The sequence below is a fragment of the Anser anser genome (assembly GCF_964211835.1).
Source record: "Anser anser genome assembly, chromosome: 4".
Lineage (NCBI taxonomy): Eukaryota > Metazoa > Chordata > Aves > Anseriformes > Anatidae > Anser > Anser anser.
The window spans coordinates 65,375,046-65,391,482 of NC_139724.1; the positions used below are offsets into that span (position 1 = coordinate 65,375,046).

Sequence of the window (16,437 nt, forward strand, 5' to 3'; positions counted from 1 at the left end):
TTCAGTAGGCCCTGATCTTACACCAAAAGAATTCAGTAATAAAACTCCTGAGAAAAATCAAATCTTTAATTTCCAAGCCAAACCATTAATTTCATGCAACAACTTCATCTCTTCTCCTCTTGCCAGTTGTTCCTCTTGTAACCTTCCTTTGTCCTAAAACTATCACAAACAGTTTAATTCAGCTTTATAGAAAATGAACTAGCCATTGCTAGGTAGGAACAGCTGACATGTAAGCTAGCATTTGGTCACCTAGATCCAAAGATGGACGACCTTCAGAAGGGAGGCATTGGAAGTGTTGGATGTCCAGGATAAAACAACGAGGAAGTGGCTCCAATCCTAGGAAGCAGAGAAGATGGGATGATACTATAAGAGAAGGGATACAGTGACCTGCATATAACTATCCATGTATACTGCACTCTTCCCACATCCAGATGTCAGACCTTGTCAAATCTTTACAGGGAAGACCTGTGAGGGAAGAGATTCAGATACAAAAGTACATCTTGCATATTCATTTTCTGTTTTAAAACATTAGGTCTTTGAATCTTAAGTGTAATTATTTTTCATGTCTTTCAAATGTGAAGTGAAGCAACATTGATCAGCAGGCTTTAAAAAACATGAATCTGAACTTGGAATGTCAGAAATAGTCTCTGAGTATATAAGGTTGAAGTGATGAGAAATAAAAGGATTTTATGAGAAACTTAAAGCCACACACTGCCTGTCAGATCAAGCTAGTCCCCAGTGCAAAGAAAATAACCGGGCTCTGAATGGGTATGCAGAGAAAAAAAAAAAAAGGAATAAAAAAGAAAAAAAAAAACAGAAATAGTACTTTCTAAATGCAATTGATAATTATCTTTCAACTTATAGAGGACAATTTAGGATATTTTAAAGTTTAGAGAACTTAGAGTTTTCCATTGTCAGTATGTTCAGACTTATACACATAATTTTATTTTTTTCCTCCTTTTGTTTTCCTTAATTAAAACTGTTGTGGTTTAACCCGGCCGGCAGCTAAACACCACACAGCCGTTCGCTCACCCTCCCCCCTCCCTCTCTGGGATGGGGGAGAGAAACGGGAAAGTGAAGCCGGTGAGTTGAGATAAAGACAGTTTATTAAGACAGGAATATAATAATAACAATAATAATAATAATAATAGTGATAATGATAATAGTATTAATAATAATAATGTGTAAGAAACAAGTGATGCACAATGCAATTGCTCACCACCCGCTGACCGATGCCCAGCCTATCCCCAACCAGCCAGCCCCCCCACCCCGGCCAGCCACCCCTATATATTGTTTAGCATGACGTCAGATGGTATGGAATACCCCTTTGGCCAGTTTGGGTCAGCTGTCCTGGGTCTGTCCCCTCCCAGCTCCTGCTGCACCCCCAGCCTGCTCGCTGGCAGGACAGAGCGAGAAGCCGAAAAGTCCTTGGCCTGGTGTAAACACTGCTCTGCAACAATTAAAACATCAGCATGTTATCAGCGCTCTTCTCATCCTAATCCAAAACATAGCACCCTACCAGCTACTGTGAGGAAAAATTAACTCTGTCCTAACTGGAACCAGGACAAAAACTTACAAGCTGAAGACTGTAGCTAAAAATTTCATGTAGACCATTCCCAAATAGGTTTTAGACTCCCAGAAGAAACATCCAAATCTATCTCATTGGGGCTGCTCTGTCATTACGGTACAATCTGTCATATGTGTCTTTGCAAAGGAACGAAATGCAGTGTTATGTCTAGGAAGTACAGAATACAGATAACTGTTTTTTAAAGTAATTTAGACCTTAGCTTATTTCTTAGTCTTTTCTGACTTGTTACACGTCTAAGAATTAAGTGTACAAATTAGTTATTTAAGTTCCCTGTCTAGTTACTAAAGAGAAGATGGTAACTCTAAACAGTGATTCATTCCATCCTAAAAAGGTTAGGATGAATTGCCTGCTGGAAATATTCAGCTCTTCCTACTGATTACAGATGACCACCAGAGGTAAGTATCTAACATTTAAGTAATGGTAGATCCCAGTTTCAAATAGCTCTTATTGAGTTCTAATAAACAGAATTATGATCTTGACAAGGAAAAACAAAGGACAGATTATGTATTGGTATAAACAGACAGTTCTGTCAAAGTCCATGGTTATACTGACTTCAAAATCACTGTGTGCCTTCTAATGTTATTACCAGGCACAAGGTACAGGAATAAGAAAGAAGTGGACTTCTTAACTTCTTAATAAAGTGGAACTGTTTGAGGATTTGACAAGTGTTACAGGGATAAATCTCTTCAGTTATAACAGTTTAAGTTGGGAGTAATTTCATTTGAAGTCAATAAAAAATGCATGAGAGTAAAATTTTGTGGAAGCAAAGAAGAATTAAGAAACTAGGTGTGATCCAAAGCTCATTGAAATCCATGCAAAATTTTCTCTTACTCTGCTGAATTTTGGATTGAGCTCCTTCTTCCTTGGGTAACAACAACAGCCCAGCTTCTTAGTGTTGCCAACATTTCTGCAGTAGTCAGCCATATACTGCTCCACTGAATCTAGGAGGGTATTGAAAGCAGTGCTCTGTTGAATGGATTTGTACAAAAGAAATCGATAGTTCCTGGGGACATTTGCTGTCTCTTTACCATGTAAACAGAGGACTAAATTGTATGTTAGAGTGGCTATGACATCTCATTTTAACTCTCTTCCACATTTCTAACACCATCTGTTACTATTCAGTAAAAATGGTTGAGCTGCCTGTCCAAATAAGAGAACAAAGATTTATACCTTCTTTGTGGTTTAAATATCCAGGTATCTGTTCACCTCTCCATGCTTTAAAAGTTTACAAATCAAAAAAAAGTTACTAGTAGCTATATGAATAGAAGATCTGCATTTGCATCATATTTAGGATTGATCTCCCCTTTCTATATCAGAATTATAATCTCCATAATTCATAACTTTTAATAGAAAGCTTGAAGTTCAAAAAATGTAGTCAGCTTTTTTAAAAATCAGTGTTGACCTAGTTTGATCTCAATGAGCAAGCAAAACCAGGCAATAATGTGTAAAGCTGGCAACAACTATAGGAACAAATAAAACCTTTTTATTTTTTTTTTTCCTTAAGTCTTGGAGAAGAGAATAGCACACAAAAAGAGCTCAAAATTTCAATGATTTAATGTTGCTTCAATGCTGAGTTTAAGTATAAAAGAATCTCTGAGGCTCTTCAGGATGTGCCAACAGGTCAAAGCACTTTCCACTAACTACTTCTTAATAAAGTGGAACTGTTTGAGGATTTGACAAGTCCCATGGGTCAGGAAACATATTAAACAGCCTTAGAACATTTTTCTCTTTCACTATTGAACAAATATTGTATGATGTATAAAGCAGTCCTCCATTCTTTTCCCTGCCATACACAGATCTCTTTCAATGTCTTTTTTGAGGGTGAGGGTAGAAGGACATTCCATTTTAAACATAAATCCTACTCAGTCCCAAAACTGAGGGGAAAAAAAAAAAAAAGACCATCTATGAAGATGGAGAGTTAAAAGGATGAAGTGAAAAGAAACAGAAAGAGTAGGAAGTGAGACTGAAAGAACAAGGACAAAAATCAAGGGAAGGAACAGGATTTTTGGTGCTTTTGCTGTTCATTTCTCCCTTCTTTTTCTTTAATTCTCCAGTTGCATAGTGGAGAATTCTGTTATGCATCTGTTACCACTGTGGGTTTTTTTGTGTGTGTTTTTTGTTTCTTTGTTTGTTTTTCCTTTTATCCTTTTTTTTTCTATTATAACTTATTTTATATAAAAGCCTTAAAACGATCATGTGTTTTAAATACTTGTTCCTTGAAGCCAAAGTCACCAACACAGAATGTGCTGTTTTCCTGTGAAAGAAGATATATTCCAACTTTATATCATCTCTACAAGCAAAAGGCAGTCAAGATCTAACTCACAGGCTGTCATCCAGAGAACTTCATCTCATCTCCAAGCTCCTGACTCTCCAGTCATCTCAGAAATCACAGAACACAAACATTTGTCCTAAATTGTCATATCCAGAGGTAGGGTAAACACAAAGATAAGCAGAAGTTTACTATTATGTTTATTTTATAGAGTGAGTTGAAGTATTCCTCTACTTAGGCACTCATTGTTCTGATTATTATTATTATTTTTTAACAATTTACAACATTGCCACTGCAATGACATGTTACGAATTCTTCAGGACCTGTAAATTCACGTTTTCCTAACAGAAGCAATTTTCTTTAGCTGAGGAATATGCAGACAGTTTATATTGACATTAGCATTTTGTCCATCTAAACCATGAACATACCAGCCTGAATTAATTAATTGCTGAAGTACTTAGGACATCTTACAGTGAGTCACGTCCCTTCTTGTGACACACCATAGAAATGGAATATAAATGAACAATTGTATTTCCATTAACTGGCATATCACATATTAATTGATAAGCATGTCTCAATCAATAGCATCAACAGCACATATAATAGCTGTCTGTTGATATGGTAGAGAAGAAACTATTCTGTAAAAAGATAAAATAAATGCACAGAAACATTTTTCACTTTAATGCATGGTGTTATAACATATATATAACTTAATTTTATTAATAACTCTACAAATATCATGCTGAAGACATAATCAAATTTATCAAATGTCCTAACACCTTAGGTCAGGTAATTTGTTGACTTTTCTTATTTTCTGGAATTAGCGAATTATTAGCAATAATCATTTAGCACAATATCAGCTGCAGAGTGAGAACCTTATGCTTATTGTATTTAATCCACTGGGTCTCTTTGTACTAAAGATGTCACTACTTAATGTAAGTGTTCTTTATCTTTCTTAAAACAAAATCATTACCGCCTTAAGATTTTCTCTTTATGTTTCTCCCAGTGTCACAAACAATCACTTTTTCACACCTTTTAAAGACTGACTCCCTAGTTCCTGACAATCTGGCCTTACATCCCCCACAGCCCAAAGAAAGCTGCAAATACAATCCCAGAAAGCCATATTTTATTTTGACCTGTTCCTCTTTCCTTTGGAAAAGAAACAAACAAACACAAACAAAACAAAACAAAACAAAAACCTGAAGAACAGACAAGCAAGTGTAATATATTACCTCTGGTGGCTTAGCTGGACAGCCGCCGGAGCTTGTAATAAGGATGTGGTAATACACCGCAAGGAATCTGTAGACTCATAAAACTTGACCTTATAAATCTCTGCGTTTATCAATTCCATACAGCAGCCACTCCCTGTGGTGGAAGTCTCAGACCAATAAACCTGCAGTTGATAACCATACAATTTATCCTCAATTTTCCCCTCCAGGCCACCTAATCATGCTATATTAATACTGTCTGTAAAAAATTGGAATGTCACTTAAAAATAAAGATACCACCCGATTCTTGTCATTACTTTACAATTAAGATGTTAAGTAAACAAGATTACAGTGATATCCAGAACTCCAACAATTTAATCTTTTTTTTTCACACTTGTTCACATCTCTTTGTTTAAAGTTCCCACCCTCTTCCCCAAAAACTTCTTTGCTTGTTTTTGTTTTTATAAAAATATCACTTTCTGAACTACATGAGTCCTTTCTCTGGACAGCAAACACTTCAGAAACAAGAAAAAAAATATATATTTTTTTTGCTGCAGGGACCACTGCATTCCCCTTCTATGAAGAGATATCATATACTCAGCATCTTCAGTGGCCTTGTTTGAAGTCAAGGTGACCGTGATTTGGTGCTAATGATTGTAACCTGAATTTCTTTTGAACATGGGTCTGTGCGACCCAAATTCTATGTTTCCTTGTGAAAAGCACCTAAACAAACACAGTAATCCCTTCATTTGATTCTCATGCCCATCCTGTATACAGTGCTTTACACTGGATACACTTATTGAGGTGCAGTGAGAATGATTTCAGGTTAATTCTGGTTTTCAGTCAAGAAAATTCATTTAGTGTAAACCTTAAAAAAAAAAAAAAGGAAAATAAAAAGGAAAATAAATGTAAGATATCCTGATTCATTCTCTTACACAGTGTTTCATCTTGAATAGAATGGCTGACTCCAAAGAATATTTCAAAATTGTTTTGAAGGGCACTGGAATAAAACAGGCTACAGAAATTTAAAATATGACTCATGAGAAATTAGTAAATAAGCTCTGCATGCCACTGAATGACTACAGGAACTCCTACCTGTAGGCAGATTAATTAGCATTGTTCAAGGCAAAGTGAGAAAGGACTGATCCTGAAAATTCTAATTTTAGACATAACTCCAGAAAAGCCAAAGGATCCATCAATCCCATAGCTGGGCAGTTTTAATACATTTATTTTTTCAGGATTTATGTCCTTGAAATGTAATTTTTTTAATAAAGATCCATTTATATTTGAATATTTTAATCATGTGATCATTTAAAAATGTTTTTAAAGATATGTTAACAAATTCACAAGACAGAAAGAAATTATGTTTTGATACCCTGGCTCCTTCAGTCAGTGGGAGTTATGCCACTGATTTTATTGGTGCTAGGATTTTTCTCAGTTTCTGGATACAGTACCATAAATCATCTAACATAAAGCAGTTCTGTATTTAATCAGTTCACTACATCTCAAATCAATTAAATGCATCTCGCAAATTATCTTGTAGTTCAACAAGTACTGCATTTCAGACAAAATGTAATGCTTACTATACTCTTTTTTTAAAATTAAAAATTGTTTTTACTCTTTATCAAGGTGAGCATAAAAGTAAACTGGTATTCAGACTGTTTATTCAAGCTGGTGGAGTCTTTTATTGTAAAAACGTATAATGGGAAAGGTAAACTGCAAACACTGGATCTGATTCTGCAGTGACCACTAACCGCAGAAGTTGTATCTCTTTTTTCTTTTGTAGAAAGTCATCTGCCAGATCTTCAGAGAGTAATCCCATTTCATCAAGCTAGTTTCATGGAAGAATTTCATTTCCAGTTATTTGAATGACTAGGATTATATATGTAAGATTTGCAAATTCAAGTGCTTGTCATCACGGTATAACTTTTTGGCAGATGATTCATGCAGAACATGTCTACACTGCATAAGGTAGAGGATAGAAAAGAACTGGGAAGTACTACTAGTCTGAGAAAAATAAAAGGATATCTAGTGCGGTGTATTGCTCAGGGACATGTCACTTCTCCTACATGAGGATTATTCTCCTTAGCAAAGCACCTGGTGAATTAGGTAAGATTATTTTTCTACCTAAACTGGCTTGTGCAGAATCAGCACAGGTATGGGTGCATGAAGCTTACCTCCCTTTCAACACTCAGGTTAGCTGTCAGAGATCTGGCACCTCTGCATTGCCTCGTGGTCAGGCTGAAGCAGCATAACCATCCAAATACTTAAGTGGTCCTATTCTTTGGCAGAGGTAACGGGCTTCATTCCCTCCTGAATGACGTTTTCCTCTCATTTGCGCTTCTGCAGAAGTAGTATGTATAAAATACTATCATTCCCCTAAAAGGTGCTCAGAGCTTCCTGCAGCTGCTTACATAGGTCCTCAGAAGACTGTAAGAGGTCAAACAGCTGAGTTTAATGTGTTCCCTTAGGATGAAGACGCAGAATAAGAAATTTGACAAGGGTTCTTTTTTAAAAAAAAAACCCTACTCATTGCAGATGCCACCTTATTTTCAGGTATTCCCAGTATTAGCTTTTGCTCTGGGACCTCCCCAGGCCTCTGAACACCTACAGTGCCTGTCTACATAGAACTGCTGAAACAGTCATGGTAGAACAGCTGCTGAAGGATAGTCTATTCTAACAGAAAAGGGATTTAATCCTGCAACAATCACTAGATTTCCAAACAAGAGTTGTCATTTTAGAGTAAAAAACCTTATTCCGGAACAGCAAGTTCACCTGGGGAGTTATTTCACCTTAAATACAGGTCAGAACAACCATGGGCAAGCTCAAAATGTCACATCTAAAGAAATAAATGTTGTGTCTAAAAGATCTGACATTTTTTTTCTTGCCCTATAATTTATAGTTTTATTGCTGCATTAGACATTTTCTTAGAAGATCTTGTAGCAAGACTGGGACCTAACTTTATATATGCTTGTATAGTAAATAGAATGAAATCCTAGTCAGAAGAAAAACTCTGTCTCAGATGTTATGTTTTTTACAGAGAAACTGAACTCTCCACAAATAATATGGAAAAGATTTTCATGTGTACCATGATCTTCTGAGTTAGATAGAGTACATGAAACTCTGTTTCTTACAACGGACACCAGGAAATGTGAGAAATATTCAGTGCTGATCAAGTTGCAGGGGGCAAGGAAGCAGAGTTTCCTGGCAGATGGAGTAGTGGGCTGACACTGTGGAAACAGTCTCTGTTTCTGGCTCCTTCACTGATCTTCTGTATAGGATTTGTGATAATTTCAGTGATTGCTTTGGTAACATACTCAAAGACCTCACACGGTATGCAGATAAGTGTTGTTTTTTGTTTGCTTTTTTTTTAATATTGAGGATATCTATGCAGTTTGTATGTTCAGCAAGTCTTAAAGAAAACATAGATTCATTATTTTTAAAATTTTGATTATTTTTCAATATATACATAATCTCTTAGACATTCTTCTATTACAATGTTTCCTGGAATAACTGACAAGTATGGCAAGTTACCTTGAGACTTCTAAAAGCAGAATAGTTGATTCATTAATGCTTGTGCAACAGAGATTCTGACTATTTAAATTGTCCTATAATCAGCCAATAAGAACAGCAGAATCATTATTTGAACAATTACTTGGTGATCTGTTATAGCAAGTACTATTTATTAGTCATTTTGCAGGCAAAATAAATACATTTTTGGAAAAATATTACTAATTATTCCTTTCAGGCTTTGTTGGCTTCCATTGTTGTTTGGGGAGTCCTGAACACAAATCCTTGTTACTGCTGTACAGATCTGTGTTCTAGGTCAGGAGAGCACTTAAATGTCTGTAAGGAGTTGGTTTGGACCTCAATGAATAGGATAGAAATGTGTGCTTAAACACACCCTTAAGAGAGCAGCCTTCTGATTACATGCTAACTCTGAATTGTTTCATTAGTCTGTAGTTAATCCAGAGAAAGGGGAAACATATTGTTTCCCTGCATAGGGAGACAAGGTGGGAGAGCACCAAAATCATCCTCCTGACTGGGGAAGGTAATAGGGGAAGGACTCTCTACCTGTTACAAGCACAGCATTGATGTGGTGGCAGAACAAGCACTACATCTGGTGGCTGGCATGGAAGAGCAGATTATTGCATGGTAGTGGTTCAGCACATCATGACAAGAGAATAAAGAGACTCTTTCACATCTTCTATATCCCAGAAATAGTGTAGAAATGTCTAAAACCTGTCTGTATTTTAGCAAACACATTGAGCTTGATCTACAGGATATCAGATAGGGCTCTTATTGTCTAGCTGAGGTGCAAAATAAGCATGTTTTCTAAAGTTTTTTCTCTCCTACAAAATGTGGAGAAAAGTGTAACTTTTCCCCCCCCGACAGTTGTGAAGAAGGCATATTGGTTTATTTATTTGCTTTTAGCACAAGGTTACAGAAAACTATTTTACTAGAAGAAAAGAAGCTAGGCATAATTCTTGAAGGAAAGCATTTGTTTTGGATGAATATAAAGTCCTAATTAATTCAGCATATTTCTTACGCCTTGCATTTTATCCTTTTTTAATTAACTCATTTCTAAGCTTTAAACCTTGTACAAAAATATTTTATTGGAATTTCATTACCATTGTTTTCCTTGGTAAGGCAGCTTATAATCTTCATGATATTATTGTAAAGCCATCACTAAGCAACATGCTTTGGCATTTGTATAAGCCTTTGTCCACCTCCCTCCCTCCACCCAAATGCACACATTTGCATTTACTGTTAAAATATTATGGATGCTGACACCAGTTTAGCCACAAGACCTGGTGTTAGACTGTCTCTAATTGATTTAATTATTCATAATTGCTCAGCTGGGGCTTATGTGTACTTCAGCATGATTAAGGGAGAACATACAAGTCTGCAGCTAATGATGTGTTCCATCATAATTTACAACCGTGAAGTTGGTAGAGCTAAATTGTATAGGCATAGAACATTTCTAATCCTGTTTAGAATGTTTTTTCAGTCCCTGCCAAAAGAAGAAGAAAGAAATAACCCAACCACACTTCTCAAGCTCCTCATAAGTGAGTTTTAAGAAAAGATTGGAGAAGACTGTCTTTTTTTTTTTTTAATTAAAATAGTTGGTAGAAACAGAAAATCAACAGATCTGAGTCTGTTGCATGTGATATAATTGTAATACATTTCTTTTTGTTACCTCTTTTCTAAATGTATTTGCTCACCCTTCCTTTTCTAAGCATACTTGCTCATCTTGTGCTAAAAACAATATGATGAAATATTCTGTGAAAAATGTCATTTGTGATCAAAAATAGAAGTAGCTTCTGCCAATATGATGCATGAAAATGATCACACAGTGGTTTCCCTAATTGTCACCAAACATGTTTTCATAATTAGTTCAAGACAAGCAATTCTGACAAAGCCATGTACATTTTATGAGACTACATCTCTGAATACTGTTATTGAGGATTGGTGCCTTTCTTGTCTTTCAACAGTTCCTTACACATGATGAACACTATTGGGGAAAAAAAATAGCAAAAATGCTAAAAATGAAACATGATTTCCAGTACCTAGTAACTATATAATTTCAGATTGGGACTCTTTTTGGCTTCTGATTGGGAAAAAAAATATTTTTTTGGAAGTATACACATCAGGAAACCAAAACAATGATGTGGTATGCTGTGCATGATTAATATTTTTGAGACTTCTATAGTCCTAACATTGTTAGTATTAAATTGAGAGTTTCTTGTGAATTCACTCAGACTAGATCCTTAACTGGAGAGAAAAAGTTTCAGGATTGTATTCATTGTAATGTTAGGCAGACAGGCTGGTGATGCAAACTAGAAAATGCAGCATCGTTGCCGTCATAGTACAGGCAGTGTGGCTTTGTCTGGAGCAAGTCTCGACTGCAGCAAACATGGCATTAACTTTCTGTGGTACTTTGTATTTTGGACCCCTCTAAACAAAGAAGGTTCCAAAAACGAAGGTTCTTCCCCAAGTCCTGGTTCCTAACGCAGACGTTTTTTTCTCAGACCTTTGGAGAGACACAAAACGCAGCATTTAGAACCGCAATGTATTATCAGAAGGATGTAATTACAATTATTTATTTTAGCTGGTTCTGAACCAGGGAATCCTGATATGAAGCTGGAGCCAGTAAAGGCTTGAAAAACTACTGACAATAAGCAATTCTTCATGGAACAAAACTATTACAATAGAGAGCCTTTGATCTTGCCTGTCTCCTGTTGCCAATTGAACTTTGTCACCATGCACTGTCATCCACAAGGGAGCACTTTTGAATTAAGCAGTCTACAGCAATTTAGTCTGTTCCAGCTTTGAAGTGCCAACATCAGTCAGGCCAGTACTAACTTTTTTCATTAAATTTTTTTTGAGTTCTCTTAGGAGTTTAGCAGTCCTGGCATTTAGATAACTAAAGTCAAGAAACCAAGGCACTAAGACATCAAAAGCAAGAGGGGCCCCTAAAATACAAATGTGAACAATCATTAGGCTCTAATGGTGCACTTCATTAATGTCCACTTCAAAGCAAAAGTTTACTGACTTTGGGATTGACTAATTTACACATTGTGGGAAATTGCTGCCAGCCATGCATGTAACCACTAAATGTTTCTGGAATAAATAGAAACGCCCTCTTCCTTCAGAAATCAGGAACTGCAAACTGAGACTTTAATTGCAAGATGGCCTTTCATTTGAATCGGAATGGAAAACCTGTCTAGCACATAAATCACTAAAGCTGCTTGTCCTTATCATGCAGACACACAGATGTCAATCAACATCCTTTTGCAAATTTCTCTCCGTTCCCCCACACTCTGCAGCTAAAAAGAAGTATCACAGCACTATCTGTTTTTCTTTTGGATGTGCTCATTTATTTGGAATCTCCAGAAATTCTCGTCTTACTTTGGAACCTAGAGCCTACCGGTAAGTCAGTATCTCCTAAGTGAAGCTGGGTGCTACACCACTGAGACTGAGTTTCTTTCAGGGGGAGGGAGAAAAGTAGTAGTGCTGTAACTGGTTGTGGTAACTGGTACACATAGTACCACCGTACTAACAAACTGCATTCATACTCATCCAGTCACATATATATATATATACATATATATATATATAAAATTAACTAAGCAGAATAAGTAGAAATGTTATTCAGATAATCAGAATGAAAGCCTACCTTGCGAAGAAGCGTCTGCAGTACACAAACTATCCAAGCAACAGCCTCACACAGAAGTCTAAGATGATGTGGCCCAGCATGTGAAAGAACTGAGCACATGCAAACTTTCTTATACTGCCAGTAAGGATTGCCTGCGTTACAAAATGTGGTTGTGTTTGAATGGAATTGTGATAACTGAGTGAGAGGACAGGGGGCCACTCACAAGTTAGAGGTCAATGGAAGCCAGAAAAATTGTGTTCAGCTGATGCTATGCTGAATACAATTTGTCCTTGTCTAAACACTAACCACTAAGAGATGGTAACATCCCGCCACCTAACTAGATTGTTTCCAATCTTGTTCAAGCACTATCAAACCTTTTATCTAGACAAGCCTCGCTGTGGCTGTAAAATCTCAGCCCCTTTGAAAAATCAAGATGTTGGTTCTTATGTGCAAAGAAGCCTAGAAAACATTTTGCTTAAAAAGGATCTGCATAGGATTGCCAGAAATCCACACTTTAGGATGAATGCTTAGAAAAAGAAAACTATTATGGGTATGTATTGGGCAAAATATGGAGAGATGGTTGCCAAGGACTGCGATGAAAATAGGGAAAAAATTATAATGCTTCTGCTTTATATTTCAACTAACTTCCTTAATTTTTAGCAATTACCTTCTTGTTGCAACATTTTAATAAAAGTCTGTGCCTTCATGCCTGGTAGGGAAGCTAACTTGCCATGGGCAAGAATGGCAGAAAAAAAAGGGGGGGGGGGGAAGGAAAATGGAAAAAAAAAAAAACCACTTAGCAAACCACAAATTTCAGAGACCTAGTCACATCTGTGTTTTATCAGCTTTTTCCGGATAGTATTACACCAAACAATTGTCTGCAGATCGGTAGACAGCTGAGACTTTAAAGTGCTGAATTACTGAGAAAATGCTAGAGATAAAAAACAGCACATGTATCCTATCAATGTAATGAAACCAACCTGCTGCTAGCGCCATAGTGCCTTAGTTCTAAGTACCCTGTAGAGGAACGGAAGGCTTTCATTTAACTCTTAAGAGGAAAGCAAGGGAAAGAAGAGTAAAGGTCATCTAATACCAGCCTTAATCACAGAACTGAAATACCCTCAGATATATGAAGGGAGGAATGCTTGGCGTTCAAAATAAAACACCAACTGCAGACAACAAGAGTGTGTCTGATGGTACTGGGGGTAGCATTTCCTGTTGGAAATTCCCAAGACTTAGGCTGATGTCAAGTGGAGTTACAGATGCATAGAGCATAGCAAAAGATGAAACTAAAAAAGCTGGGTACTCAAACACTGCCACATAAAGGCCAGTTCAATCTACTAGAAAACTCTCCAACAGAAGGTAGATTCAGTACAGAAGATTCAGTACAGCAGCCAGAAGGTACACTGGAAATGAATAATGGATGTTTCCTGAATGGAGCATGGTTATTAAGCATCAGAGCTACTACCAAATGACAGATGTAAAAGTCTAAGTTATGTTTAGAACTCCAAAAAAATATTCCACAGTGTGCTGGGAATTAAATATAAAGAAAAAGGAGAAACGTAGAGATTCAAATAAAGCTCCTCAGACATAAAAAATTGATTTCTGAATTTCTCTTTTTTTTTTTTTTTTAAAATCTGTGTTAGGATTGCATTGCAGTTTCGATGTCAGTTTTACTCATCTGAGTATAGTACTCAAGTGTCTCAGATGAAATAGCTCAAGGTAGTCAACTCTGTGTCCACTGAAGGTAGTGTTAATTTCAAGGATGGTTTTATTTTTTTGATTTAAAAAATGTGGCTGTGAGACTTATTTCATTGAAGCTAAAATTGTATTCTGCTAACTTCTTCTGGAAGAACAGCAAGCCTAAAATGAATGTAACCTTATTGTCTGGTCTTATAGTTCTACTATAACAAAACTGAGAAAGTCAAAGACTAACCTGCTGTACTAGATGTTATACAACAGAAACTAAATACAACCCATTCCACAAAGAAATTTTAGGAAAAACAAAAGATAATTAGTGAGGGGAAAAAAGCAGATAGTCAATGTAAGGCTTTTTGCATTCATATACATTTTAATCAGTTTTTGATTAAATGTATGAAAGCAGTCTTTCTCCACTGGTCCCTCAGGCTCCAAATGACTCTCAATTAGCCATTTCAAATTAGCTAATTTTTGTCTGTTTTGTGGTAGAAACATAGAAGAGACATGAAAGAAGAGCAATATTTACTTCGGGCAAGAAATTCCTTGCTTTAGGAGTAGTGCAGGGGAGAGCACAAAAGCCACAAAGACATTTATGAGCAAATAGAGAAGATGGCAGCTGAAGCAGGCATCATGGGGAATGTGTGAGAGATGAGTACAGACAAGTAGAGAGATCTTTTGTAATTTAAAAGTGACTTTAAGGTCTTCTGCATTAAAATATGTGAACATACCATTAATGTCACAAATTGTCATAATGCTCAACAGGAATTTAATGAGCATTTTCAAATGAACTTTCTTACAGGACCACCCATTTCATATGAGTATAGGGATGTTCTTGGAACTGGGTGTACCACAGACACATACTTGAAGTGTATTTGGATACAAACCACTCATTTCATGCATTTCCAGTTGACCCATTTTAATTCACTCCACTATGCAATCAAGTGTAAGAGTGAGAGAAAAGTAAGATGTACTAAATCTATAAATTCACTTTATTGGCACCTAAGTTTACTGCATTCTCAGTTGAAATATAGTGGAGAACTGAGCAGTTTCAAGTTTGTTTTCAAAAATCCTTAATTAAATGTCTACAAAATTACACGGAAGTATATAAAAAGGGCTTTTATATACCAAAATTCTTACTAAGGACTGAATTATGAGATTGAGATGTCTTGCATAAATTAATTCTAATGTGGCCTCCGTGCATGCTGAACGCTCTCTTCCATAAATCTATGAGGACACTTCATAGGCTCCTGCTCATTAACCAAAAAAAAAAAAAAAAACCTTCATGTAAATTCTATGTCAGATAGATATTCTCTGTCAAAAGAATAGACTTTTTAGGTGTATAAAGACCAGCAAAATATTGAAAGATGGGAATAAACTTCAAACAGCTTTATGAACAGAATATGACTGGAGTCACCCTGTGTATTATGGTTTTGGGGAATGTAAGTGATGAAATTAGTCCCATCAATACACAAATATAAAAGATTTTCTTTTGCTTACAAAGCTAAGATTTCAAAAGTTTCCAAGCAATAGCGCATGTCATTCACTTATTGTTCCAATTCCTTTCTTCTTTAATGTTGATTGATTTGAAGAGATTGTCTTTAATTCAAAAGCTGTTTTCATTTTAGTTTTCATCTTTCTGTCATGTTCCAAATGAGATGAAATTGAATTACCCTCAAGTATAAACAAAAGAGTTTTGATTTTCTTATTTGCTTTATCCCCTAAAGACCACAAAGATTGCATATAAGCATCTTTTATTTCTCCTACCTCTAGTCAAGAGAGCATTCATTCACCATGATTGGACACAAATTTTCCGTTATCAGTCCTTTTTCACACTTTGTGCATCAAAATGATAGACTTTTCTTGTGGGATAAGAAATTCTATGGCTTCCACTTTTATTGCCATCAAATCTTGCATCATAATTTGTATATGATGATACTCTGTGATCTCTCTCTCCAATATGCAGCCTGTCTCCTCACTGAATTGTTGTAACTCAGCAGTTATCTGTGAAGTAGCTTAAAAGAAAAACGTTTAGGGTACTAGGACTTTTGTCTAGGTAGTTTGATCTTCCAGACTCTCCAGAACAGTACAGAGGATATACCTACTTTTATCATTTAACCATGCTGAATACACAAAAATCTAACAAATCTGATTTTGACAGCATGGCCAAGCATAAACAAATGAGATCCTTCTCTACAGGCTATACCCTTCTCCTTCTTAAGGGAAAAGAAATACGGAGAAAAAAAAACAAAAAGAAGGAAGTTTCATGAACAAAATGTGGGTAGAATGAGGTGTGAGAAATCAGATCTTGGGAATTCTGATAAAATCAGTAGGTGATGTCCAGGGAAAAGATAATCATACCAATGCATAAGCCTTTTTTTTTTTTTTTTTTTTTCAAACTTCACAGCAAGGTCCCTAGTGGCAAATGATCACAATCTTACACTTAATACAATATAATAACAATTTTTCACTTGCTTTCTTTTGGTGACATTACCCTCACGTAATAGTTATTTGTTAC

At 36.1% G+C, this 16,437-nt stretch overlaps 1 long non-coding RNA gene across 1 annotated transcript; it reads right to left on the reverse strand.

Annotated features, from left to right (window-relative positions):
• Positions 1 to 10,570: 10,570 nt before the first annotated feature.
• Positions 10,571 to 12,991, reverse strand: LOC310899432. Its single transcript, XR_014584284.1, has 3 exons — positions 12,892 to 12,991; positions 12,246 to 12,376; positions 10,571 to 11,099 (listed from the first exon to the last, which is right to left on the reverse strand). It is a non-coding gene; the product is annotated as an uncharacterized lncRNA (long non-coding RNA).
• Between the last annotated feature and the right edge of the window lie 3,446 nt (positions 12,992 to 16,437).